The sequence below is a fragment of the Hippocampus bargibanti genome, linkage group LG17 (assembly GCF_051943395.1).
Source record: "Hippocampus bargibanti isolate YZ-2025 linkage group LG17, ASM5194339v1, whole genome shotgun sequence".
In the NCBI taxonomy this organism is placed as follows: Eukaryota; Metazoa; Chordata; class Actinopteri; order Syngnathiformes; family Syngnathidae; genus Hippocampus; species Hippocampus bargibanti.
The window spans coordinates 10,512,821-10,539,644 of NC_142750.1; the positions used below are offsets into that span (position 1 = coordinate 10,512,821).

The 26,824-nt window shown below is 42.5% G+C and overlaps 1 protein-coding gene across 6 annotated transcripts in view; it reads left to right on the plus strand.

Moving 5' to 3' along the window:
* Positions 1-26,824, plus strand: part of LOC148885693 (RNA binding protein fox-1 homolog 3-like) — a 326,703-nt gene that overhangs the window by 81,279 nt on the left and 218,600 nt on the right. For 4 of the 6 annotated variants that reach the window (XM_089018732.1, XM_089018728.1, XM_089018734.1 and 1 more), the window contains exon 1: positions 13,842-13,948. The exons of 1 other annotated variant lie outside the window; for it this stretch is intronic. The gene's annotated coding sequence lies outside the window, so the exon portion shown is untranslated. Of the gene's footprint in view, positions 1-13,841; positions 13,949-13,976; positions 14,092-26,824 lie in introns of those variants that run through there. One more of the 6 variants, XM_089018730.1, reaches the window with a different exon arrangement.

Genomic DNA, 26,824 nt, shown 5'->3' on the forward strand with positions numbered 1-26,824 from the left:
TAAATCAATACATATTTATTGCATATTATTTTATACAGCCGCCCCCAATTCAAGCTCAGATAACACCAGACCCATATAACTTGGGAACTTACTCTTTTTTTCTGGTAAAAGAAGAGAGTGTAAGGTTTCTTACACTGAATTGAATGTTGATGTAGTCCTGCTTCTGACAGTTTTTGTTAAGATGTGACGTCATTGGCTGGTTGTGTAATAAAAACGGAGGTTCGAGAAAATGAAAAGATCATGTAAGAAAATAAACCGATGTTTAAAATGTGCTAATATTGCAAATTGCCTTGACACATACCAATGAAACAATACAACCGGGTTATTTATATTGAACAAGGTAGTTTTATGAAATTAAGATGAAAAGCCAATTAGTCTTCTCACAACAAAAGAGACAAAATGATGACTTTGTTCTTTAGACCTCTGCGTACCAACCATGATTGAGTGTCGTTGGTTTACATTCAAATGTTCTGTTCCATGTAGTGCTAAGCTAGCTGCCGTGTTGTTGCCAGCTCATAGGAATTTGGGGTATGTTGTTGTTGTTGTTGTTTTTTTAATATGAAGACACAACAAGCAGTCAGGTGTTCTCTTGCTTTCTCTTGTGTTGTCAGCAAGAAGTGGAAGAATCTCCAGGTTTTGAGGAAAATGCTCATTAAGGCCTCGGGTCGACTCGCGGCACCGCCTCATCTTTCAGCGTCCCATCGGCCGCATCCCCTTCTCCTCCTCCTCCTCCTCCTCCTCCTCTTCCTCGTCCTCCGGTGCTCCTCTATTTCCGTCTCCTCCATCTGTCTCTGTAGTCATAATAAGCAGCGAGTTGTAAATCGCGGCGTATCATAACAAGCTGTAAGGTTGCGGAATTTAAAGCCATCGCTAGCAATAAGGTTTGGAGTTGCTTTACATCACGTGGAAATATGTGGGGTCGTTTCCCGTGAAGTCGGAACCAGCAGCGAGATTCACAGTCTCTTTACATTCACTCATTATGCAGTGAAGTGTTAATTACTCACCCATTAGGAAGATGTGCGGCACCTTTGTTATGACATGCCGTAAAAGTTAGCTACGTTTCTTTACGTTCAGTTAAACACGCAAATAAGGTGTCAAGTGGCTGTGTGTGTGCTTTCTGCTTTAAAAATGGTCACTTGAGGTTTTTAACGCTTGTAGTTTGTGCTTTATTTTAAAGTCATTCACTGCCATTCACAAAATTTTTTGGTCGTTGAAAATATGACGTAGAGCGACATTCATGAATTAGTTCAACTTCAGATTTTTCTTGGGTACTGATAAAGCACTGGCTAGACTTCTGGCAATGTTTTTTCCTTCCCGTTTTTCGATATTAGCACTTTGTTCCAGCTTCAGCTGTTGCTAAAGCGCTATATAAACAATTTTGTATTTTGGACAGCAACTCTCATTTCAAGATCACATAACTCCAGACCCATATAATTTAGGAATTAACTCTTTTTTTTGACGGAAGAAGAGAGTTTAATGTTTTTTACACTGCATTAAATGTTTATGTTGTCCTAAAACTCAATATTCTGTAGTTCCTGGAATTCGAGTGACAATGACAAATCCCTGGCACTGGAGTGGACACATGTTTGAACCTCTGGCAGTGAATGAGTTAAAATGGAAAAAGCAGCGGGGTGTGTCTCTGTTTATATTGAGCAATAACAAGCACTAAGGTCGTATGGCTTATTGACATTGAGTCATATGTATTGAAAAATGTATGAAAAGAAATTTTGTGATGTTGCAAGTAAGTAAGTGGTTTTGATGCTCAACATCGCTGTCGTGAAGTGACAAATTCCCACACCTGGAGCTGATCCGCAAATGCATTCGACACTTTGAGACGTAAGCCGCTTGTTTGGGGTCTCAGGCTCTTGCTGGCTGACTTGCAATTAGGATCCGAGGTTTTTGTTTCTGCTTCGTTTCCTGGCACGGAATTAATGAAGTGCGTGTGCGCAGACACACACACACACACACACACACACACACACACACACACACACACACACACACACACACACACACACACACACACACACACACACACACACACACACACACACGCACGCACGCACACGCACACACACACACTGCGGCTTTAAAGGATCATGCCTCGTAAATAAATCCCCCACTGAGGCCACAGTCAACACTCACTTCATCCCGCTAACAAGTTGTGTGTTTGCACTCCAATCAGTTTTTTTTCCAAAGATGAGGGCTTGTGAAGAATAATTGGTGCAAAAGTACATCTTGAAGCTGATGTAAAAGTTACATTTTCTCATCCTGTTTATGGTTGCAGTAAAAACTTGTGCAATAAATCACACGATTAAAAAAAAAGCAACGCCATTGCCGAACAATTCATATGACTCCTACAACCAGCACTATTTCATCAGATTAGATGCCAAGTTGTTAAATTTAAAAGACTAAAAGCTCATTTAAAATCTTTACAATGTGGCAAAAACGTTTTTCCGACATATTTGATTATTTTTTGTTCAAAAAAAGAAAAAAAAACAAAGTCTTTCCACGACTATAAATGTTATTGTGCCCATAGCCGGTTATCCATCACAGAGACAGACAGGTGGCGCTCTCTCAGCTTGATTACCAGTCGCCAGTCAAACGTTTCAGACTGCGGCGTCAGTGGCGGCGGTCGACTCTGGAACGCTAAATGATGCCTGACAATACCTCCCCCCTCTCTCCCTCCTCCCCTAAAACCCACCTCCTGCTCCCTGTGTGACGCTCTCACTGCTTGATGGATGGCCTGTTTACTACACACATGCGCGGACACACAGTCATAAACTCACAACGTCATAAAAACACACACAAAGACACACAGTCATTCATCACAGTAGCTGAGGTGTGCTGGAACGTGTGGTCTGTGAAAGCCGAAGCAAGTGCGGAATCGGACATCTTGACGAGTCTTGACTCGCTTTCTCGCGGCCAAAGTGTAAGCTTGCACATATTTGGAAGAATCATTTGATCAAATTATGACCCCTGAAGGGAAAAGCCGAAAGGAAAAGAAGAAGATTTTTATCAAATTATGGTGGTGAGATTCCTGAAGGCATATCGGACGTATTAAAAAGGGAATATTTGCTTGGGTTCACCTTTAACTCATTCACTGCCATTAATTTATTCAGCAATTTAAATCTGACATCAAGCGCCATTCCCAAATTAGTTTGGATTTTGGTTTTTCTTGCTAAAGCGCTGGCCAGACCTCTGGAACCTCTGGCAATGTTTTTCCCCTTCCACAACGGGGCAGCATTTCCCTTTTTTTCCATGTTAGCGCTTTGTTCCAGCTTCAGCAGTTGTTAAAGCGCTGTATAACCCAAAATGTATGCATAGGATTGTATTTTGGACAGCCGCCCTCATTTCAAGCTCATCTAACTCCAGACCCATATAATTTAAGAAATAACTTTTTTTCTGATGAAAGAAGAGTGTCTTAGGCACAAGTGTCAAATTTAATTTTATTCTGCCCACAAAGGCAAATCAAACATGTGAGATTCCATGATGCTTGCTAACGCCTGAACCAAAATTTCAAATTGTCCCATGTAAACCACAATAACAGTCATTGTTTTTGACCTCCGATTTTAAAACTGAGTATTTATTAATTTGTTGTGGGCTCTATACGTAATATGTGTAGGAGATGAAACATTGTAATGGTTTCCCATAATTCATAACGGCCTTCGAGACGAAATCAGAACTACAATGTGGCAAAAAATGACTTTGACAATCCTGGTCTAAGGTTTGTAATGCTACATTGAATGTATATGTAGTCCTAAAACTCAATATTCTGGAATTCGAGTGACAATGACAAAAACCCAGGACTGGAGTGGAGACATTTTTGCACATGTCTGGCAGTGAATGAGTTAAGTTTACATCTAGTACATTTAATTTTGAAAATAAAACAAAAGTGCCAAAGCAAGCCACACACGTAGAAACAACTTCCTGGCTAGGGACTGACTAATGATGTGCTACCGTCTACCCCCCCCCCCCCCCCACACACACACACCCAAAGTGGAGAAGAGCTTTGATGATGGAGGACGGCATCCGAAAGACACAATCATCCCCCTCCCCGCCCGTCTCCATTTCCTCCATCCCCCGTGAGATGTTACCCATTTCTCCGACTCCATAGTTATGCCATCACCATGGCAACCTGTTATCTCATTTTTTTTTAACTGTGCCGACCGAGTTCAAACTGAAGGCAGCTGAGACGCAACGCTAAGTGGCGGCGGCCCATCCAACACGCAGATATAATAAAAAACTGGCAAACAGCGCACTAATATTGAAACCCTGACCTTGTCTTAAAACCCTACTCATAATTTCAAATGCTAATTTAAAGCAAATACATATATCATAAATGCAACGCAAACACAAAACCGGGGCAACTTTACGGCATATTGCTTGTTATGAAGCAACTTTACACCTTTCCGTGTCATATAAAATGACACACCTCATTGCTGAACATAAACCAAGCAGCTCGCCGTCGCTTTACATAAAACAACAGCCGCATTTTACTCTCCCCCTTATTTTTTGCTCTAGTTTTACATAATTGACACCTCACTGCTCATTATCGCTACATCTAAAGCTATATGTTTGGTTTAATGGGACGCGATTCCATACCTGATTCAATGTTTAATGCAAAGCAACTTTATACCTGATTGCTTGTTACGGTTGAATATAAGTTACACTGCATTGCCCCTTAGGACTTAACATGAAGAAACTTTTTATCATGTAGCTTGTTATGGCCTAACATAAAATAATTCTAACACCCTACTAGGAAAATCATTCAAGTATGGACCTTGCAGCTCGTTATCGGACAACCACGTACCTTACTACATGTTCTCAACATTAGTGGTGGACCGTAAGCACATGCAAGGCCTTCTCTACTGGCCTAAAACTATCTGAATCACAGTGATGTTAATTATATTTTTTCTGTTAATTCTTATTAAATAATTCTTAATTGTCTTTCAGCTTCCTTTCATTGCTGTTCCCCTGTTATGCTGCATTTAACCAACCACATTTCAGCCATTATTTGTTACCGGGGTCAAAACTCTGCCTGGATGCCTTCACAATCACTTCTGCAGGCCCTGAAACATCAAAAAAGTATGAATAAAACTGTTACTTCAACCAATCAGATTTCCAGTTGCTGACGCCAACACCTCCTGGCAAGCCTTATTTCCTGGCTCACGGTACGCTCTACTGGTAAATCACACTCCACTTTTTAAGAGTCGCAGTTGCAGCTGCAGTAAAGGTTGTCTGGTCATTGAATAGTTATTAAAGGTTGGATTGATTGAGACGTAGCACTACTGAAGGCCTAGTTGTGAAATGCACGGCTCGCCACTGCGTAAAATAATTTATTACAGACACTCCCCTACTGACAAACATTCGAGTGACGAACTACGGTACATATGAAAATTTTTGTAGTAACATATGTAGTCCTCTCTCGAGTTGTACATGAACATATCTTTAGAGAGCATATATTTTGTTATGTTTATGTTTCAGTACAAACATATACAGGTTAATTATTTAAGCCTTAAACATACATTCCATACAAAATATAGCACTGAAGCAACAAACACATTCACCTTACGAACGACCGTTCGGAACGTATCTCGGTTGTTGGTTGAGGAGTGTCTATACGGCGAACTTTACTTCGAAACGAAAGCAAACACAGGCTTTACTATTTATGAAGAGGCGTAGTTTTTTGCTCAGGCGGCTTTATGGAAAGTTACTGTAGAGCAATGCAATGTAATTGCCAGTGGATGAAAGCAAGCTGACATTGGCTCATAAGCGAGCATCAGTCTTGAGGCCACGGGAGCGAGAGCTTGGCGCACTGTACTGCCATTTCTTTTATTTAGTTTTTTTATGTCCCTACGTCGCTCCCAGGGGGGGTCGTTGCGCCCACTCTGCCCTCCTCTAATCCCGCCTGTCCGGGAGAGATAGAGGCAGGCGGGTGGCAAACACAATCAGCCTCCTTTCACACACGCTTAACGGGGTTTTGCGCTTGTTGGACAAGGCCGAGCGTGGAGGTGGGGGATCAGTTTAATAGCCAGGCCGCGCGCAGGGCGGTCAAAATAAATAAGCAGTGACACTTTTGGTGTCACTGCTGTCTGCTTCGCCTCCGTCAGGGATGTCGGGATCTCTACGCTCATCAGCCGGTATTCCCATAAATCACTCCCTATCCCTGGCTTGCTACATTAATTCTGCCGGGCCCTGCGGGGCTGAGTTGCTACTAGCGCGGATCTGCATGAGGCGCTAAATGATCTGGGAGCACCCCCACACCACCCCACCCGCTATGAGAACGCAGCTCTAGTCGTATTCGCTTGCCTCCTCGTGGCGTTGGTTGCGCGGAATTGCTAATGTGCCGCTCCGTTGGAACATACCAATGACATACATGCTTTTAAGGAGGGGTGCAATGATACATCACTTTCCTTCCTTCCTTCCTTCCTTCCTTCCTTCCTTCCTTCCTTCCCCCTTCCTTCCCCCCTTCCTTCCTTCCTTCCTTTTCCTTCCTTTCTTCTACCCTTCCTACCTCTTTCCCTCCTCTTTCCCTCTTTCCCTCCTTTTTTCCTGCTTTCCCTCCCTTACTCCTTCTTAACTTGTTTCCTTCCTTCCCTCCTTACCTACTTCCCTACTTCCATTTTCCCATCCTTTCTCTCCTTCCTTCCTTTCTTCCTTCCTTTTGTCCTTCCTTCCTTCCCCTTGCTCACAGAAATATCGTGCCGTTGGGTCAGTTTGGTCAGGTTTAATTATCCCCCAAAAGTAAAAAAACGGGAATTTCCAAATATTTTCCCTCCATCTGTTCATCAAAGGTCGCATAATGTTGGCGTAGTTACTGTAATGGTTCCCAAGTCCGCATTATAGTTGAGGTACCAGGTTTCAGGTAAACTTGATTAGTTATCCAGATCATGCCTCAATCCAAAAAAATCAGTCGTTTTTTTTTTTAATTCATTTCAGCATTAGGATGGTGTAACCGCTAACATGTCTTCCTCACAACTGAGAAGCTCCAGGGTTGAATCTCGACGGGCTCTCTGCATGTGGTTGAGAATGACTTCCCCGAAAGAGTGCTGATCCTCTTTGCGGAAAATACAGTCGACCTAATCTCTCTCGGCCAGGGCACGTCGAAACTGCATCATTGGGTGTGCGTTTCAAAGGTGCAAAGTGGCGTCTAAGGGGAATGTCAACGTAGCAAAGGAGACATCAAGGCGGCTTTCAGGCGAGCACCTGATGATGAATTTAGTCCAAGCGTGTGCATGCGATTAAGCTTCCGCCATCCAAGCGGCACCTCCCCGCAAAATTTGGCAAGCGTGCACCGTGGATGTTGTCATGCGACTTCCCGTCTCTCTTCTGAGGGGCTTTTCCCTGCCAACCTCTTAGCGGATTAGCCGCCGGCTGCTCCATTTTTGTATTTTTTTTCCTCCCGTCATTTAAAGATCACAATTCCTTCGCTAGAGGTGAGGTTGCCATTGGTATGCGCGCACGAGAGCCGCTGATGCGCCACCCAAAATGCCGCTGGGAGAAACCACGTGGGATGACAATACCAGCCAGAATTCAAAGATGACAGGCAAAATTGGATTGGTTCTCCATTTAGCACAAACAAATGGAGATAAAAGATGCTTGGTGGAAGAAACCGTCCTTCACATGTCTACCAAATTTCTTTCACATGGCTACCAAATTTGGGAATGTTCCAATGCCCCTAAAATGGGCACTTCAAAACACAATGGCCGCCTTGTGTGTATTTACAGGCATGGATTGATTTTTTTTCATGGTTCTTGTCTTGAAAGATCAGGCGACTGAATTTCACTTGGCTCAACTATAGTACTAAAGGAGTAGTTTTTAAAATTGTATTTATTTATTTATGTATTTATTTAAACAAGGTGGTGTAAAATTGAGGTACTTAAACCATAATGTGGTTGTAGCAAGCAGTGATCCATTTATTTGTTTGTTTGTTTGTGTGTTTGGTTGTTGATTTATTTTTTATGTATTTATTTAACAAGGTGGGGGGAAATGGAGGCTCTTGAACCGTAACGTGGTTGTAGCAAACAATGATTCATTTATTTATTTATTTACTTATTTATGTATTTATTTATTTATTTAAACAAGGTGGGGGAAATGAAGTCACTATTTGTTTGTTTGTTTGTTTGTTTATTTATTTTTCGAGGCAAACTCATGGTGGACATGCCAACCAAATTTCATATATTTGAGTGAAGCAGTTATAGTGGACCACATTTTCTAAAACAATTCAACCTAGTCCCGTTGCCCTAATTTTCGTACTTCACACCCACAGCTCCTTTTCTGAGGATGAACACTCTTAATATTCGTTATAAATGAATATGATTTTTACCGGCTAAGGCGCATGTGACTTTACATGAACGCGGCGGAGAATGTCTTAATTAATAATCAGGCGTCCGGCACACTAATCTGCTGGCGTTGTGAAGTCCTTGTCCTTCCCCATTAAGTGCCACTCACGTTATCTCCTAATCAAATTAGGTACTTAATTGCGCTCCTCCCTTGACGGATCTCCTGTTTGCTGCTGGTGGGGTGGGGTTGGAGGGTTGTGAGGTTGTGGGTTATGATGGGGCAGTGGGGGCACAGCGAGAACACGACTGCTTCACCATGCGCACAAAGTGCTGGCGTTTACATTGCAATCAATTAGCGGACAAACATAATCAATAAAAATATCCGCATCTCGGCGCTCATCAGCTTCACGCGAGAAACTGGGCTTAAGAAGTGAGGAACAGATCTAATCACATGAATAATGTATTACCTAACAAATGGAAATTATCCTCCAATTATACCAGTTGGCAAGGTTTTTCAAAACAAGTAATGTTAGCTTACCACAGCTGGTGTATTCATACTACCTACACCGATGTATTTTTAAGTAGGTTTGAACTCAGCATTGTAAGATACTCGTAACAAGTCATAAAACCTCACGATCATAGTCAGAGCGTTTGTAAAAAAGTCCTCCTTTTCAAGAATTTTTGCAATGGACAAAGCATATTTGGCCTCCTTTTGAGATCTTTCATCTCGGTTCAATTTATGTCGTGGTGGGCTTTCAGGGCCTGCAAGGCCTTCCCTGCTGGCCTAAATATATCTGAATCACATATTAATTTGAATTATATTTTCTCCGTGATTTCTATTCAATAATTCCAAATTATCTTTCAGCATCCTTTCACTACTTTCCCCCTGTTGCGCTGCTTTCAAATGTGTGTTTTCGTATTTAAGCATGTAACCAATCACATTTCAGCCATCATCATTACAAGGGTCAGAAATCGACCTGGACGCGTACACAATCAGTTCTGCAGGCCCTGGAGCATAAAATTCAATGTTGATGGAACTGTTGCTTTAACCAATCAGAGATTGAATTAGCAACCCACGGCCTGCTGGACGGTGCTGCCAACGTCAATTTTTGCAAACTGCGATTGGTTAGTCGCGATTGGCTCACCACATGATTGGCTAGTCACGAGCCAATCCTAGTATCACTAGCCGCTAGTGATAAGCGCAAACTGGCCAGACCAAGCTCACTGTATCTGTAGCGAACTGCAAAAGCAAATATATTGATTGTTGTGTTGATTTAATAGCGGTTTTGTCAAACCACAATGGCTGAAGAAGGAGAAGAAATAGATTTGGTTTCAGATATACTGTAAAGCCATTTTCAAGACAGACTTTTCAAGAATGGATGGACACCATTAAGGTTGGCCAGCTCCGAAGCTATCAAAAATAGCAAATAATATTTCAATTTTATGAGGTTATCATGAATCCACATGTTCATAATAAAGATTCGAACAGTTTATTGACAGTAATTCTGTAGTTATTTCCTGGCTAACACCACCCTCTAATGGACGTGTAGTAATATGACACCACACTCGCATCTGATTGATTCAGACATAGCACTACTGAAGTCAGAGGAGTGACATGCATGGCCTGCCACTGGATTTCAGTTTATCGTATGATGGGCTTTTACGTAAAATGTTAACAAATTGACGATGAGTTTACCCACTCCTTTCCGTACCCATCGAGTCTTACGATTAGCCGATGTCTTCCCTTTTTTTTTTTAAAAAACTTGGAGAGCCTCGAATGAACTGGGTTGTTTAAAAACTCATTGGACTTGTCAACCAGATAAAGTGTAGCATCCTCTCCTCTTGTCCGCTGATGGAGTTAGGCCCGTGAACAATACTTCCCATTCACCCTGATGTAGCATAAGGCGTTCCGTAGTGTTCAATAAGTAGTGCCCGCTAATATGCTAATTTAAAAGCTTTGCGACATGGAAATGATTACCAGGGAGAACTTGTCAAGGAGTTGGGTAGCAACGTGCCGGGATGCCATTGTTGTCAAACAGGAAGCAAGGACAAAGAGGGCGTGCAGATGACTTAATGGCCGCTTTGATGGGTTCTCGCGGCAAGCGTGAAGCCTGTGGGGCAAGCAAACAGATGAAACCCCGACACAGGAGGCATTCAACGCAGGAATGATCTATAAATAAGCATCGAGGCGCAGATATTTTATCGCCCTGCCGAGGTTGCTTCACCCGCCCCTCCTCCAGCCAGGACGCCGTCATAGCGGACGCGTTGGCAGATAAACTGGCGAGCTAGCGAGATTGAGACGGCATCCAGGTGACGGCGGGGCGGCTGCTTTCCGCCAGATAATCCCGCACAAAGACGATCCTTCAGGGCGGCCGCCCCGCACATTGGCGGCAGCCTTCCCCCGCCGCAACATTTCACGTCAGGCGTGGGCAACCTTTAATTAGGATGGCGGATTGCAAGTGAGGGGGCTGCGCACAGGCGGTCCGTAGATCCGAGGACCCTGTGCTCTGCGCGGTTAAGATAATAGAGGGTGGTGAGGTAGATGTTAATTGAGGGGAGATAAAGGGCGGCGGTGGCTGGAAGGGGGTGGCAGATAGTAGGGGGAGCTGGCGGGGGGCTACCTGATTAGAGGTGGTGTTTGGCTTCCATCACGGCATCATGACGAACTAAAAAGTTCAATCAACCACCACAGATAAAGAGGTGGAGATGAAGCATGTGGAAAGTGTTTTTTTTTTAGTCTGAAAGTCACTTCAATGATTTGACATTGAAAAGACGAGCGAAAAATTTCAACATTGTCCTCGATTCTCACCTGCCTTTGATGAATGAATTCAGTCAGACGTTGTGTAGCATCTGGATAGACTGCCGATATTGACGTTAGCCTACATGTTGAAGTCTTTGAACTGAATCTGAGGGGTCAATGAAGTGCAAGATGGCACCTGAGTAGGCAACCGTCAGCAAGTGCTCTTACAACCCTTGCTTTTTTTGTTGTTTTTGTCTTGTTTTTGTGTTTTCTTTTGTCACTTTGTGTTGTTGCTTCGTGCGGACCCGAAGCGGATTGTTTTTCAGCATTTTTGGCCACAACATTCATCAAGGAATAGACTGTGCTGAGCGTTGTGCCTATTCGGCAGCACACGTATGCCAGCACTGTTTTTGATTGGGAGGATTGTCAGTGCCATTTAAATGACTGTCATCACTGGACAGCTCTGGGGCGATTGTGCTTTCTTTGCGCCTATAATGGGAAGCATTTTCACAGCCCCGCTTTGTTCAGTGAAAAGGCAGAGCGCCGATGCGTATATGGAACTGTCGCGGCTTGGCATTGAAGCGGATTTATGTGTGACAGAAGATGTGAGACAATCTTTTTTCGTCAATGGATGCTACAGCTATGTGTTTGCTTTTAACATTTTTCTTGTAGCATATCTCTTTCATGCAACAAAGAAAGTGTAGAAAGTGCTGAAGATTGAATGGCTATCTGTGTCCTTTGTGTTGTCATAGTATTTATTTAGTTATTTAGTTGTTTTGACTTCAAGATGGTCCCACGAGAGTGGCTGCTCTTCCAGCTGTTCCTGTATTTTGTTTTTCTACTTCTTTCTTTCTTTTCCTCTTCCTTTCATCACATTGCAGCTGTGGAATGTAAACTAATCTACTCCGAGACTAATAAAGGCTAACCCAATCCAGTCCAATGTTGCAAGTAAATGCTGCAGGCAGTCATCTGGCCTTGTTTCTGATTGTTGACGACCATCAAAGCAAGAAAAGATATTTGAATGAGCAATCCGTACAGCAGAAGGACCTTCAATCTTCACCGTACCCCTTTTCATGAAATTTTGGGGAAGGAGAGAGGGGAAGTGACAATGAAACAGGCCAAAATCCACATCAGCATCTAAAGCAGGGTGGGAAGTCATTTGCATGATATTTGAGGTTGGAGTCAAAGCGTGAGTGCAGAAAAAAAGTAGTGATTGAAACATTTTCACAGAGGCAAGAGGAAGCTCTAATTTCCGTCCATTTTCAGATGTCCCAGGTGTGAAGTGAATGCCCGTTGTACAAATGGCAACATATGTTGGATAGGGTGGGATGGTGGAGGTTGTTGGGCGAGCCGGAGACGAGCGGAGGATGGGTGGGGGACAGTTTGAGCTGCTTGTGTAATTGCTGGAATGCTTCTGGGATTTCTTATTTCACTCAATTCAGACCTTCTCGCTCGCTCTTTCTCGCTACGCTGAAGTGAAAAGCAGAGGTGGTCGGAGGGAGGGAGGTAGTGAGGTAGTGGGGGAAGCAGTTTGGGGGAGGCTGCAGAGGAGTGGGCGGACGGGAGATCCGTCAGTGAACACAGAGGCACGCACGCACACGCGTCAACGTGTGAACACACCCTCCTCCATGTTACTCGGGCGGCCATCGCTACCCTGCAATGTCGGAATCTGTCACCAGTGTGAAACTAACACAACACAACACAACACCGTGTGTATTTGTGTGTATGTATTTGTATGTGTGCATTAGTCATGATCCGTTCACATTTATGTATTGATACACAGATGCTAATTTGCCTGTGTGAGTGTGTGTGTGTATACAGTATGACAGCCTCATTTGTGTCGCGTGTTGATGTATGCTGTAGAGTGGCATGGGTGGGAAATAAGTGTGCGCACGCTACTGTGTCAGCAAAGTCGTGTGTGGGTGATTGAGTGAAGTAATGTGTTCCCGGCTGGATGCACGCACGCATGTTTATGCCATGCTGAGCATGAAGTAGTGTGTGTATGCGTGTGTCTAAAATATGTGTGTGTGTGCGTGTGTAAAAGTATGTACGTGTAAATGTGGCTATGTGTGTGTAAAAGTGTATGATTGTGTATTTGTGTTTATGAGTGTGTGTGTATGTGTGTGTGTGTTGTGTCCGTGCGTGCATGTGTGTGTGAATGTATGTGTGTTGATATGTATTAATGTGTGTAAAAGTGTGTTTGTGTGTGTAAATGTGTGTCTGTATTGTGTGTCTGTGTGCATGTGTGAATGTGTGTGTTGTGTGCGTGCGTGTCTCTGTGTGAATGTGCGTGTGTGTGAAATGTCAGTGTGTGCGTGTATGTGTGTGTGTGTGAATGCGTGTGTGGTTGTGTGTGTGTCTGCGCATGTGTGCCTCTTTGTGTGTGCGCGTGTGTGCGTGTGTGTGCGTGTGCGTGCGTGCGTGTGTGGTGCTGATGATGAAGCAGGTGGACTGTGCATCAGAGCTGTCAGCAGCAATTGTAAATGCAATCCTGTATGTGTGTGTGTGTGTGTGTGTGTGTGTGCGTGTGTCTGTGCGTGTGCATGTGCGAGCGCTGTTCTCCAAAGACCCTCCCTTCCGACACACATGCACACACTTTCTCCCGCACACGTACATTCCTGGAGGATTCCTTCATTTCTTTATGTGTGCTGCTTTGGATGCTCCCGCCTCCTCCCTCTCTCTCTCTCTCTCTCTCTCTCTCTCTCTCTCTCTCTCTCTCTCTCTCTCTCTCTCTCTCTCTCTCTCTCTCTCTCTCTCTCTCTCTCTCTCTCTCTCTCTCTCTCTCTCTTCTCTCTCTCTCTCTCTCTCTCTCTCTTTCTCTCTGTCTCTGTCTCTCTCTGGTTCTCAGTTGACTTTCCATTTTCCTCTCCCGTCTTCCAATCGGGTGTGCGGCATCTCGTCAGCTCCGCGACCCTCCGACACTGTGAGTATCCTCGTGCTAATGGTGCGAATCTCCGTTCCTCCGGCCGCGATGGCGTCAGAGATAACGACAGGATGATGCACACACATTTGTTGTTGTTGTTGTTGTTGCTGTTCTGGCTGTGGCGGGGATCAAGGAGGCGTTGTGTGAGTAGTTGCGTGACCGTTGTGTTTACAGGCACTGTGTGTGTGTGTGTGTCTGTGCGCGAGGAGCCGGACCAACTTCCCGTTCATTCATCCGCCACTTTTCCCACTTGCGTAGCTTTTACCCCCCCCCTGTCATGACATCACTTCCTGCCCACATGGGAGAGGAATCCCACCCAAGTAATTGTGCTTCCGGCACTTTTGTGATGACACATTGAGGTTGATTTGCATAATCTCACCCTCACACAAGTTCTTGTCCTCAAAAAAGACAAGTGTTGAAATAGGGATTTCGGGCAAAGACATTTTGTGGAAAAGTGATTGTTCCTATTTTGTAGCCCACTGTGATGTCATAGTGAAGGTCTTTGTATCTATTACCTGTCATGACATCACTTCTCCACACAGAAAAAGAAATTGCATTCAAGTTGACTTTTTTTAACCTGACACCATCCTGCACTTTTGCCTATAACTCATTCGCCGCATTCCCAAATTTGTTTGGGTTTTGGTTTTTCTTGCCGGAGTGCCGATAAAGCGCTGGCCAGATCTCTGGCATTGTCTTCCTTTCCACAAGGGGCGTATTTCCTTATTTCCATGTTAGCTCTTCGGTCCAGCTTCAGCTGCGGTTAAAGCGTTATATAAACCAATGTTTGTACTACATTGTATTTTGGACAGCCACCCTCATGTCAAGCTCATATAACTCCAGACCCAAATAATTTAGGAATTAAGTCTTTTTTTTGATAAAAGAAGAGGGTCTAAGGTTTCTTACACTGCATTGACTGTTTATGTAGTCCGAAAACTCAATATTCTGTGGGTCCTGGAATTCAAGAGACAATGACAAAAACCCTGGTACTGGAGTGGACATTTTTTTCACATCGTCTCCCAGTGAAGGAGATAAGGAATGTGAATCTGGAACCACAAATTTGTCTGAAATGCTTAAAATAGTCATATTTGCCTATTTTGCCTCTGAAAGTACAGATTGAATTAGATCCCGTGGTCTTTATTGGTGCTTGGCAAACTATCTTCAGGTCAGACCAATCGCACCAATTGATATTGTCCTTCCGCTCCAGGGAAGCTCATGCCTGGTGTGGCCATCTGGTGGTGGTAGTTTGAAGCGCACCCATTGGCTCATTTGCATAAAAAGGAACCATGATCTTGTCAACTGGCTAATTTTAACAAACTATTTAAATGAAACAACATTGATTTTGTGTTTGTGTGTCTGTGTGTGTATTAGTGTGTGTCCCTGTGATCACATAGCCGTTATTGCAGACCCACATGCTGACCTTGTCAAAGGGCCTCGATTATCCTGCCCATGAGGTGTGTGTGGGGGGGACAAGATGCTAGTCTGTCAACCCGACCACAACCTCTGTGGCACTTTCCAACCCCAATTGCCAAAACACAAATCTGTCAGCAAGTGTGACAAAACATTCACTCACAAACACACACACACTTACAAAGACACACACACGCACGCTGTACATATTCTGTACGTCATATCTGTCTTGTGAAAACGCTTTTCCGCATAATTTTCGATTGCATCTTGTCTCATCAAAATGTGCCTTTGACTTGAATTCTGCATTTCACACATGAATGAACAGAAAGAATATTCCAAAACACTATGAATGAAAACATTTTGCCTTTTTCGACTTCATCTTTGATTTACACACCCTCCCCAGCTTACGAACGAGATACGGTCGTTCGTAAGGTGAATTTGTTCGTAAGTTGCTTCAGTGCTAAATTTTGTATGGAATGTATGTTTAAAGCTTAGATAAGTATGTTTAGGGGGTATATAAGTATGTTTAAAGGACAACCGACGTCTCCGGACAAGTTGTGTCCATAATTTGTAAAATGGCTTCAAATGACTTCTACTGAGTGTATTTTACAAAGATGTCATCGCATATAGCTATATTTTACATTTTAAGACTCGCGCTGAACATTCAGAAAGTCTTGTTTTTGAGTTGGTGACGAGTCCTCACGTTACGTCATGAAAGGACCCCCCCCTGACCGACAAAAAGACACATTGTAGCAGTCCTTCATCACGTCAATGTATTTTGCTGTACTGTTTATCTGAAAACCTTGATGTTACATCCAAAAGCCGCCAGCAGAGGGAGTCCAAGCTCCATGAAACGAGTCTATCAGCCTGTGGAAACGGGCTTCCTCATAAATTCTTTAATCGATTGCAAACATGTATGCTTTCCTCTTCAGAACTATCATATTCATAACTGGATGTGTAACAAGAAAGCATATTATCCGAATCTGAAGCCATTGTTTTGATTCTCCAGCAATGCAAGACGTCTTGGCGTGACGTCACGAACTGGGGGCGGGACTTTCTGAAAATGCCCAATTCGCAGCTCAATTTTTTTGCAGATTTTAGACACTTTGTCACTTTTATTGGTGTTTTGCATTTGACTAAAAATATCATACTGCGTATTTTGGGTATTTTAGATGCTATAAAACGTTTTCCTGATGTCAGTTAAAAAACAAAAAAGTGACGTCGGTCGTCCTTTAAAGCTAATGCTAACTTAGTGTGTGTCATAATTTTTTTTTTAATTAATCCGTCATTATTCATTCCCATTTTATTATTTCATTTCGGTTGATTCTGTTTTTTTTTTTTTTTTTTTTTTTTTTTTTTTTTGCAGATACCTGTTTGCGCAGTCAACTTTTCAGTTTAGAAAATATTTTAAAAGCATGACTCTCAAAGCTATTATCTGCCCCTCTTAAGAGTCTTGGAGGCATATGTTTTTTTTAATCCTCATATTATTCTAGGGGTCAATTTTTCCCGTTTCCGTTTTTGTGTTAACTAAAGCACTGGATATTCTTTATTTTTCCCTTCTTCAAAATAGTTCTAAAATATCCCAATGGGATAGGAAATATGTAGTCTCTCTTTTCAAGTATGTTTATAACTTCTCAGAAACACAAAAGTTATTAGACTGTTTTGTGTGGATTTTTACATCAGGGTAAAAATGACGCACAACATAATCAATGTGATTTTTTTTTTCAAAAGAATATGAGGATTAATTATATTTTATTTCACTTCTCACTCAATAAGATGTTGAAAACATTAAATATCACTCACATTTGTTTCAAGCTAACGTTGCAAAAAGCAAATGGGGTGACGTCAACTGCTCTTAGGCAACATTTTAGTCACGCTCCATCCCCCTTCGCCAAAATGCATTTTTACTTTCATTTAATGTCACTCAAATTTGACGCATGACATCTTGCTGCACCTGCTTGACAGTCAGAATGTTAAAAAGCAAAACTCGCCGTCCGTTCACCTTCCGTACATGGCACACATTTGAAATGCATCATCAAAATATGCATTTTGGGGTTTATTTTTGTCATGAAGCATATTCACCTGAAAGAGAGTCACTTTCTCCAGACTTCACATGATTCAAATGACAAAAAAACGGAGTTGGCCCACTGTATTTCTCAAGGGCTCAATTTCCCGCCAATTAGCGAAAGACACCCACCCATACGATCCAAGCATATCAATCCTCTTCGAGATTGAAGAGAAATAAACAAACAAACCAAAAAATCGACAAAAACAGAGTTGGCCCACTGTCGTTCTTAGTTGCCCACATTCCTTCCGAAGTGTCCGGGTGTCCACGATGAGCTTCGGTCAATTAGCCGACAATTAGCCGTTGACATGTGCCATTCAATGCACTCCCGGGTTTGTGGAGAAATGAAACGCGCTCGGAGCGAGAGAGGCGGTACGCTAATTAGCTGAGCTGTTCTGAAGCGTGTGTGTTTTGGTGCCTTTAATGCACTTCAAGAAGAAGGAAAAAAGAAGTAGGAGCAGTTTTTTTTCTAGGGTGAGCGCACAAAGGAAAAAAAAAAAACAAGGCGTTTAGCTATTTTTAGAATTTGTTTCCTCATTGTTGCCTGGACTGCTGTAGTGTCTTCTACGCACAGTAATTACAGTGCAGTCCTTTTTGACTTCACGTACAATTCATTTTTAAGTACAGACATCGATAGCAAGACTTGAAACCCTTGCTTGAAACCCAACTAAATATGGTTTTGCTCGGTTTGAAACCGTAACCGCCGCTGGGTCCCTTCTTTCTAATCTGAAACCTGAATTTTGAAACCCTACTGGAAAAAAAAGGCTTACCGTATTTGTTCGAGTATAACACGCAACATTTTCTATCTAAAAAAATAACTCAACGTTTGGGTGCACGTTATAAACGAGGCATGGGGAGAAAAAAAAATCTCTCCCTTCAATTCTCCCTTCATTCGCTGCCATACGCAAATTCATTCGGGAATTGAAGGGGGCAGCATTTCCATGGCTATTCTCCATAGGCCCTTGAGTTTCGATTCTCGGAAAGACGCGCATTCCTTTTTTTTTATTGTTGATTTCCATTTCTTTAGCTACGCTTCATTTCCTTTCCTCGCCTCGCCCACAGTGAAACGTGAGTTAAGCATTGCTGTTTTGCACAATTACCAATATCATGAGTTTCGATGCAGTGTTCTTCATATTTTAATTGATATGCTGTTACCGAGCTGAAAAATAGTGAAACAAAAACTTGTACCGATTTTTAATTGAAAATTAGGAGTGTGCGTTATATACGCTCGCTAGAATTGGATTGGATTAGCCCTTATTAGTCTCCCAGTGGAGAAATGTATATTTCACAACAGGAACGTGATGTAAGGAAGAGGAAAGGAAGAAGTAGAAAAAAAAATAGAGGACATGCTACAAAGGCAGTCACTCTCGCGGTGCCATCATGAAGACAAAAACAACTAAATAAAAAATAATGTGAAACAAAACAAAAGATACAGACAGTCATTCAATCGTACGCACTTTCTGGACCCTCTTTGTTGTATGAAGCAGTTCTAGATGAAAGAGGAGAGGATCAAAGCGTCCTTTTCACCAGTGGATCAGGGACATCATAGTGGAATGTGCACGTCTGCTACAAGCTAACACAAAGCTGTAGCATCCATTGACGAAAAGAGTCTCACATCTCCTATCACATGAAAATTCGCTTCGATTCCTATCTGCGACAGTACCACATATGCATGGGGCACTCTGCGCTGACGCCTTTTTCTTCTCATGGTGGGCTTCTCAATCCATTCATTCATTCAGCCGCCGACTGTCCAAACAGCACCAACTTTTCTGCTGAACAAAGCGTGGCTGTGAAAATGATGCCCATTACCGGTGCAAAAAAACCACAATTGTCCCAGATCTGACATTCCTCCAAAATCAAAAAACAGTGCTGGCATATTCGTGCTGCTGAAAAGCCGCAACCGCTCTGCAGTCTCCTCGATAAATGGTGTGACCAAAAATTTGTAAGGCTAATCGAAGTTTGGAAGATTTGATATCGAATCCCTAATTTGATACCAAAACCCTGTCATTAAACCCAACGTAACTGTAACCTGTACCTGAAATTTGTAACCTTTGGAAAAAGATTTAATTTTGGGTTTCATACATGGATACGGTTTCAAATTTTTTTTTTTTTTCTGAGACTAAATGGCCAGGTTCTGATGTCATTCAAAAGCCACAGTTTCAAATTAAGCTCTCTAGCAAGAATTTAGGTTTCCGAAGTGCACGGAACCGTAAACCTACACAACAAAATAACGCTCAGGTTTCAAGTTAAGATCTGGATCAGACTTTCACATGAAGTTTGCAAGCCTGGTTTATGGTTTCAAAGTTAGGTTTGAAGTGTGTATTGGATTTGCGTTTTCAAATACTTCTATCCGAATTTGGCTTTTAAGCCTGTTTCGGGTTCAGGTGTCAAGGCAAGATTCATTATTGGTTTCCAAGGCTGGTCGAGCATTTTAAAATTGGGTTTCACATCTGTTTGGCTTCAAAATGAGGGTTAGCATCGCAGGCTAGATTTTCAGTGTTACGGTTTGGCAATCGAGACAAAGCCAGGTTTCAAATTTCCAGCCACGCTTCGTGCCTGAAACAAGCTCCATATTAAATTTCAGCCTGGCTAATGCCCACAAGGAAGGGGGCGATGCATCTTTTCAGAAGGTAGGCCAGAGACAGTGACGGACGGAGGAGGAGGAATGAGCAATGTGAGGAAAGGAAGGAGGCGTCGGAGTCAAAGCGGCGCGATGAAAGCGCCACAATAAGCGATCATTACGAGCCGCAACGCTCGCTAAGTTTGGCCGCGACCCACCGCACCGCCGGGAAATTTGAAAGAGAAGCAATTTCGCATACCGACACTGCACACAATGAGGGGGTGGAAGTGTGTGTGCGCGTGTGTGTGCGCGTGTGTGTGTGCGCGCGTAGCACCTCCCGACCAGCTAAAAGCCTTGTTCAAAAGGTGGACCCACACGACATCAGCCACGTACAATCCGAAATGTAGTTGCAGCGCTTGACTTTGTCTTCAGGTTGACGGCTGTCAGACTGATTCCAAAATGGCTGACATTTCACTCATTTCCTGCCATTTCTGAATTTATTCGGGAATTAAAAAGTGTGACGTGGAGCGCCCTTCCCGGATTTGTTCAGATTTTGGTTTGTCTTGCGGGGGTGCCGATAAAGCGCTGGTCAGACCTCTGGCAATGATTTTTCCCTCCACAAAGGTCCAGCATTTGACTTTCTTCCATGTTAGCGCATTGTTACAGCTTCAGCTGTTGTTAAAGCTAAGTAAATCAATATGTATGTATTCAGAATCAGAAAACCTTTATTCGTCCCCCAATGGGGAAATTTGCAGTCCACAGCAGCAATTGAAAAGGGTTGGGGTGGGGGTGAAAGGATAGAAAACAAGATATTCTAAGCATAACAAACTAAAATTGCATTGTAATTGTATTTTGTACAGTTGCCCCCATTTCATAATCAGATAACTCCAGACGCATACAATTTAGGAATTAACTCTTTTTTTCTGATGAAAGAAGGTTCCATACATTGCATTGAATGTGTATCTAGTCCTAAAACTCAATATTCCTGCAATTTGAGTGAAAATGACAAAAACCCTGGCACCGGAGTGGACACATTTTCGGATATTTTCGGATATTTTCTGGCAGATTTCATTGATTTCAAAATCTTGCATACTCCTTAGAGACACAACATTTTCGTCATAGAACTTTGACGACGCTTCCTGCCGCGTGGCAGGAAGCACCAAACTAATGACTCAATCGTGTTAAAAAAAATGGCTGTACGCTGACTCATGATCACATATGATGCTTTTTTTGAGTGTCATGCTACGCCGCCCCGTGGGGGTGTGTCAGGTGTTGCGCGCCCTGCCGAGTGGCGGCTCTCCTGTCAGCGCATGCTATATTTAAACTGGAGGTCACCTGTTGGGGAGCGTCACTTTCAACAGCGGGCCAAAGGTCGATGGCCTTGATTGACAGGCGGGGGAGATCCCGGCTCGCCGGCGATGCCACCCGCCGCCGCTCGGACCTCATCTGACTCAGTGCTGACGCACGCCAAGAGCAATCGTTTGAGCGCGGTTTCAAAATAGGGTTTACATTTAGGGTTTCAGTCCTGGTTTAATAATAATAATAATAATAGTAATACATTTTATGTATTCATTTGATGTATACGTTTATGATTTCAAATTTGGGTTCGAGACCCACGTAGCGAAGTCTTTGTTTGGGTTTCAAGTCTCTATGATGAAAAATTAGGGTTTCAAGACATGTTTCAGGGTTTTCCACATCAGGTGTCAATCACAGTTTCAAATTTAGTTGTTGAAGTGCCTTTTTGGGTTTCAATTTTTGATTGGATTTATGACATTAGGGTTTTAAATGTGAGTTTAAAACATGGAATTTGCATCAAGTTACAAGGTTGGTTAAGGTATCAAGTAGGTGTTTCTAAATTAGTTTTCAAACTTCATACTGTCTTAGTCAAAGTCAAAGTCAAAGTCAGCTTTATTGTCAAATATGCTTTACATACATGCATGACATACAGCACAGATGAAATTAATGTCCTCTCGGACCCAGCGTGCAAGGCACTTATAATGTGGCTAAAAAAGACAGACAATTGACAACGGACAATACGTGTAATTTCTGAATATAAGTTGAGGTAGTGTCGTATGTAAAGTGAGGTAGTGTCGCATGTAAAGTGACGTAATGTAGTAATGCAAAAACAAACAAACAAAAAAGGGTTGAAGTGAGGTCTTGCAGAAAAAAAACAAGAAAAAGAAAAAAAATAGAGTTCAGGATGAAAGTTGAGAGAGAATAAGAAGTACAATAGTACAGTGTGTACTCGGAGTTCGGTGAGTGTGGCAGTGGGAAGTGTCAGGGGGGGCAGGGCTGGGAGGGAGTTGAGTCTCCTGACTGCCTCGTGGCAGAAACTGTCCTTTCGCCTGCTGGTCTTGGCTCGGAGACTCTGCAGTCTCCTACCCGATGGCACCAGGCTGAAGAGGCTGTGGCAGTGGTGGGTGGGATCGCCAGCGATCCTGCTGGCTCTGCGGGTGAGGCGGGTGTTGTAAATGTCCTGAAAGGGGGGTGGAGAGACACCGATGATTTTTTCAGCCTTATAACCTCTATTTGAAAAAAAAAACAAAAACATTATTTTCAGTCACTATCACTGTTACAAATGAAACCCTCATAAAGTCTTTCCAATTAGTTTTAGGACGGTGTTAAGGTTTAAAATTTGGATCGCAAAGCTCCCTCAAGTTAAGGTTCAAATGAGGGTCAGGCTCTCATATTGCAGAAAATAAGACAGGGTTAGGCTTTCAAATTGAGGTTGACAATTGTTAGGGTTTCAAATAAGATAATGATAGTTTTGGATTTCAAATTCTGTTTTAAAGATGGTTTTTGGGTTTCTAATTTGGGTTTTGGTTTTCCTGTAAAAAGTGAAGCCTTTCCAGTCCGCGAGAGCAATTAAAATTTTTCATTTCAATTGAGGAAGTTTGGTTATTGGACTAGCATTGTAGTTGCCGTGCTCCCGTTAGCCCACATTAGTGTGTTCACATTTCTAAGAAAGAGTCGAGGAGTTCACTCTGTCGCCAAGGTCAATTTTGCTGAATGTAGATGTTAACTCAAGAATAGAGAGAATACTCATCGGCGTGGTCGTCTTCTACTAATTGGGACTCATTTTCATCTCAGCCGCCATTTAAATGTCAAGAACAAGCATGAGTGCAAAATGTTTTGATTGGGCCAACATCGGTGCGCTTTGAAAATATTTTTTTTCCAAAGGGAAGGAGGTGAGGGGGGGGGGGTAATGTTCAGCCTGTGACCTCGGCCGCGCTCGGCTGAAAACGCAATGTCAAAAGTTGCCGGCATCATTCTTCACTTGATGCAAGCAAATCCTGCTCAAGGACGCTACGTCCTTCGCCGCCAGAGCGCTCGAAGTGGCGAGATCTCCCGCTGGACTCCCCCACCGCCCCCAACCACGCTATTCAAAAGTATTGGGACACACATCCCTTCAATTAGACGATAAAACTTGAGCTTTGTTGACCCGATGAGCGCTCAAACCCTGTTTGTGGACATTTAAAGCCGACGCACTGGGCTGAAGAATTACAAATGCGTAACAACTGTGAGCAGCCAAAACAAGTAAGCAACAAAAATACATGTTTGCCATCCAAACATTTCTTCTTATGATTTAATTTCTCCCTGTTATTTATGATTAATCAAATGTCAAATACATGTCAATATAAACTAAAGTCATAATCCGGCTGATCATTTTGATTTTTTTATCAGTCTGTGTAATTAAAACCTGCCTATCAATCATTTGCATAACTGGAGGATGTGGCGTGGATTCGCCCACCCCCTGCTCAATCACGATAATGGTTCCTTCCAGTCACCTTATAAGGAGACAACCATCGAGTGGGCAGCCATGTTTGGTTTCTTAAAAAAAAAAACAGTAATTGGCATCTGGATGAACTGTCTTTCTAATGAACTTTATGTATTTTCATCTCATTAAAAGCTTTCTGTTGGTCGACGTTTTGGTGGAACGTTCCGGCAAGCTGTTATGTGTGGAAGCCGTGGGACGCATTAGCAAGCTGTTGTGTTTTGGGGGAAACCTTGGCATGTTTCCATGGGAACCTGCCAACGGGAATTAATGGCAATTGGCAGGAATTTATGGGATTACCGCAGAAATGCGCGCTCGTGTAGCGGAAAGGTTAAATTGAGTTGGGGAAGGATCTTTTTGTTGGCTTTTTGCTTAAAACAAGCAGATGTTTGTTTTGTCCTCCATTTGAGTCAGGCGCTGTCTCTCGTTTTATTGTTCCCGCCTCTGTTTAAGATGAGAAACCTGCTTGAGGTTTTCAGTCGTTTTTTTCCCAACTGCTTTTCAAAGGGGGGCATTTAGTTAAAATAAATAATAGCTAGATTTCCTCTTGATGTTCTTTCTGAAAATTTCCCCAATGTCCAATTTACGTCCCATTGCGACCGCGGGTGCATAAGTTCAGATGATGTACAACAGCAAATTTAGCAAAGTCTGCCTTCGGATGTCCTTTCAAAAATTGGTCATGCGACCACAGCAAATGAATGGTCGCTGTAAATTCAACAGTACTGTGGTCGCCCAGTTTATTTGTGAAGCATACAAACGGACTACTTCAGTATTTGATGTGGCGGTTTTTGCAGGATCTTCGTTTGAAGCCTGCAGCAGAGTTGTCTTGCTTGGCTGGGTTCTGTGTGAAACGCAGCCGTATGAATGCTGGTTCTGTAGTTGATGCACCAACTTTGCGAGATCTCCACGCAAAAGAGAGGACTGACTTGTGACACTTTGCTGAATGAACGCTTGCCATATGTCTGAAGTAGCAATTTTGCCGGATATCTTTATGAAATAAATTACATAACTTTTACACTTTACTGGTTTACTGGTTTTGTGTGAGAGACAGACATAAAAACAACAGATGTGCATGTTTGATTAGTCGAAATGTCCATGATCTCAGTCTGTTTTCCTGTTTGCTGGGTTGTGTTTGAAACACAGAACTGGATGAATGTTGGCCCTACGTCTGACGCACCCATTTTGCTGGGTCTCTGCTTAAAAAAGGGGACAGAATTTTCTTCTTTGTTTGGATTTTCTGCAAAAGACATAGATGAGGAAATTCCTGCACGATGAATCTGATATGATTCAATCTCTGTGTGAAACAGGACCCAATTAATTTTTTTTATGTTCAAGTCGATTTTTTTGTCTTGAATTGCGTTCCGTTGTGTTCATATTAAAGTGTCGAGTCACTGATTGATTTTTCTGCCTTGCGATTGGTGGGCGGGTGTTTTTTTTGTAAACAAAAGGTTTGCCTTCATGATGGCAGCGTGGAACTCGTGGATGTTGCACACACATTGCCATTTTCACCCGGCACACGGCAACTACCAGGTCCTTAGACTGCTTTGATGCACTTTGCGTCGAGCAGATGTTGTCCTCATTTTCCAGACATGCTGCCTCCTGAGACGCTAAATCCTTTTGATATTTTTTTCTTTTTTCAAACAGCCAGAGATGATTTCTCCTCCTTTTGTTAACACGCAGTGATTGTATTTCCCACATTGCTAATTGTCATCAAAATGTTATTCTGTTTTGTGCACCAACATCTGGTGCACCCAGGATTAAAAACCAAGAAATGAAATGAAATTTTACCCCAGAAGCCTGTTTCATTTGGCAACATGAAAACTAATCAGTCAATCATTGGCAGACCAACAAAAAAGACCAACAAAAAATCAGAAAACTATTGATTTCGGCCATTTTATAATCCCAACAAGACCATATTTTCCCACGCAATGATCTGTTAAAAAAATCAGGCTGTCACGTAGTGCAAGGTGGTGATGGCGGGTGCGGATCCCAAAAAGCAGGCAGTGGGGAGCAAGAGGTTGTGTATGATAAATTGTATTAAAATAAAGTCAGCAGGAACAAAATCTAAAACATCAAAATCTTCTGAACGGAAAAAATACAAAGTATCAAAAGAAAACCAAGATTAAAAGTCCGCCAAGATTAAACAAACACATACACCGCACACAATGCATACAATTGCATACAACAGCATACAATGCGATCAACATCATACAACAGTGCATCAAACAACAATGACATTCAACAATTACCCGACACCGATTGGTCGTGCCAGGGGTCCTTTTGAGTGTCACTGATTGGAAACGACCAGCACATGTGCAGGTGCAGGCGGGGCCGACAGCGCCCCCCGATGGTCGCCAACCAGATTATTACACAGGTCTTCAAAATGTGTATCATTTGGCACCAATCTCTTTCGAATCATTCATCGATTGATACGCATCAATATCTTTTATGAGTAGACCCACAAAAAAAGTGATTTAAAAATGTCACAAGCTATATTTACAATTGAATTGAATTACTATCTAAACTACTGAATTGTAAAAGTAATTAGTTATTCGGCAAAGTAATTATATATTTTTTATGTCCTTTGTTTTTATCAATCTTGTAAAAGTATGTTTATAATGGGCGAATATTTTAACGCCACAACATTTTTAACTCATTGACTGCCAGACGTACAAAAAAGTGTCCACTTCAGTGCCAGGGTTTTTGTCATTGTCACTCAAATTCCAGGAACCACAGAATATTGGGTTTTAGGACTACATAAACATTCAATACAGCGTTAGAAACCTTACACTCTTTTCTTTCATCAGAACACAAGAGTTAATTCCTAAATTATATGGGTCTGGAGTTATATAAGCTTGAAATGAGGGTGGCTGCCCAAAATACAATGCAATACATACATACTGGTTTATATAACGCTTTAACAACAGCTGAAGCTGGGACAAAACAAAAACATTGCCAGATGCCATGGCCAACACTTTATCGGCACCCAAACATGAAAAAAACAAAACCCGAACAAATTCGGGAATGACAGTCTACGTCATATTTTCCATTCCCGAATAAATTTGTGAA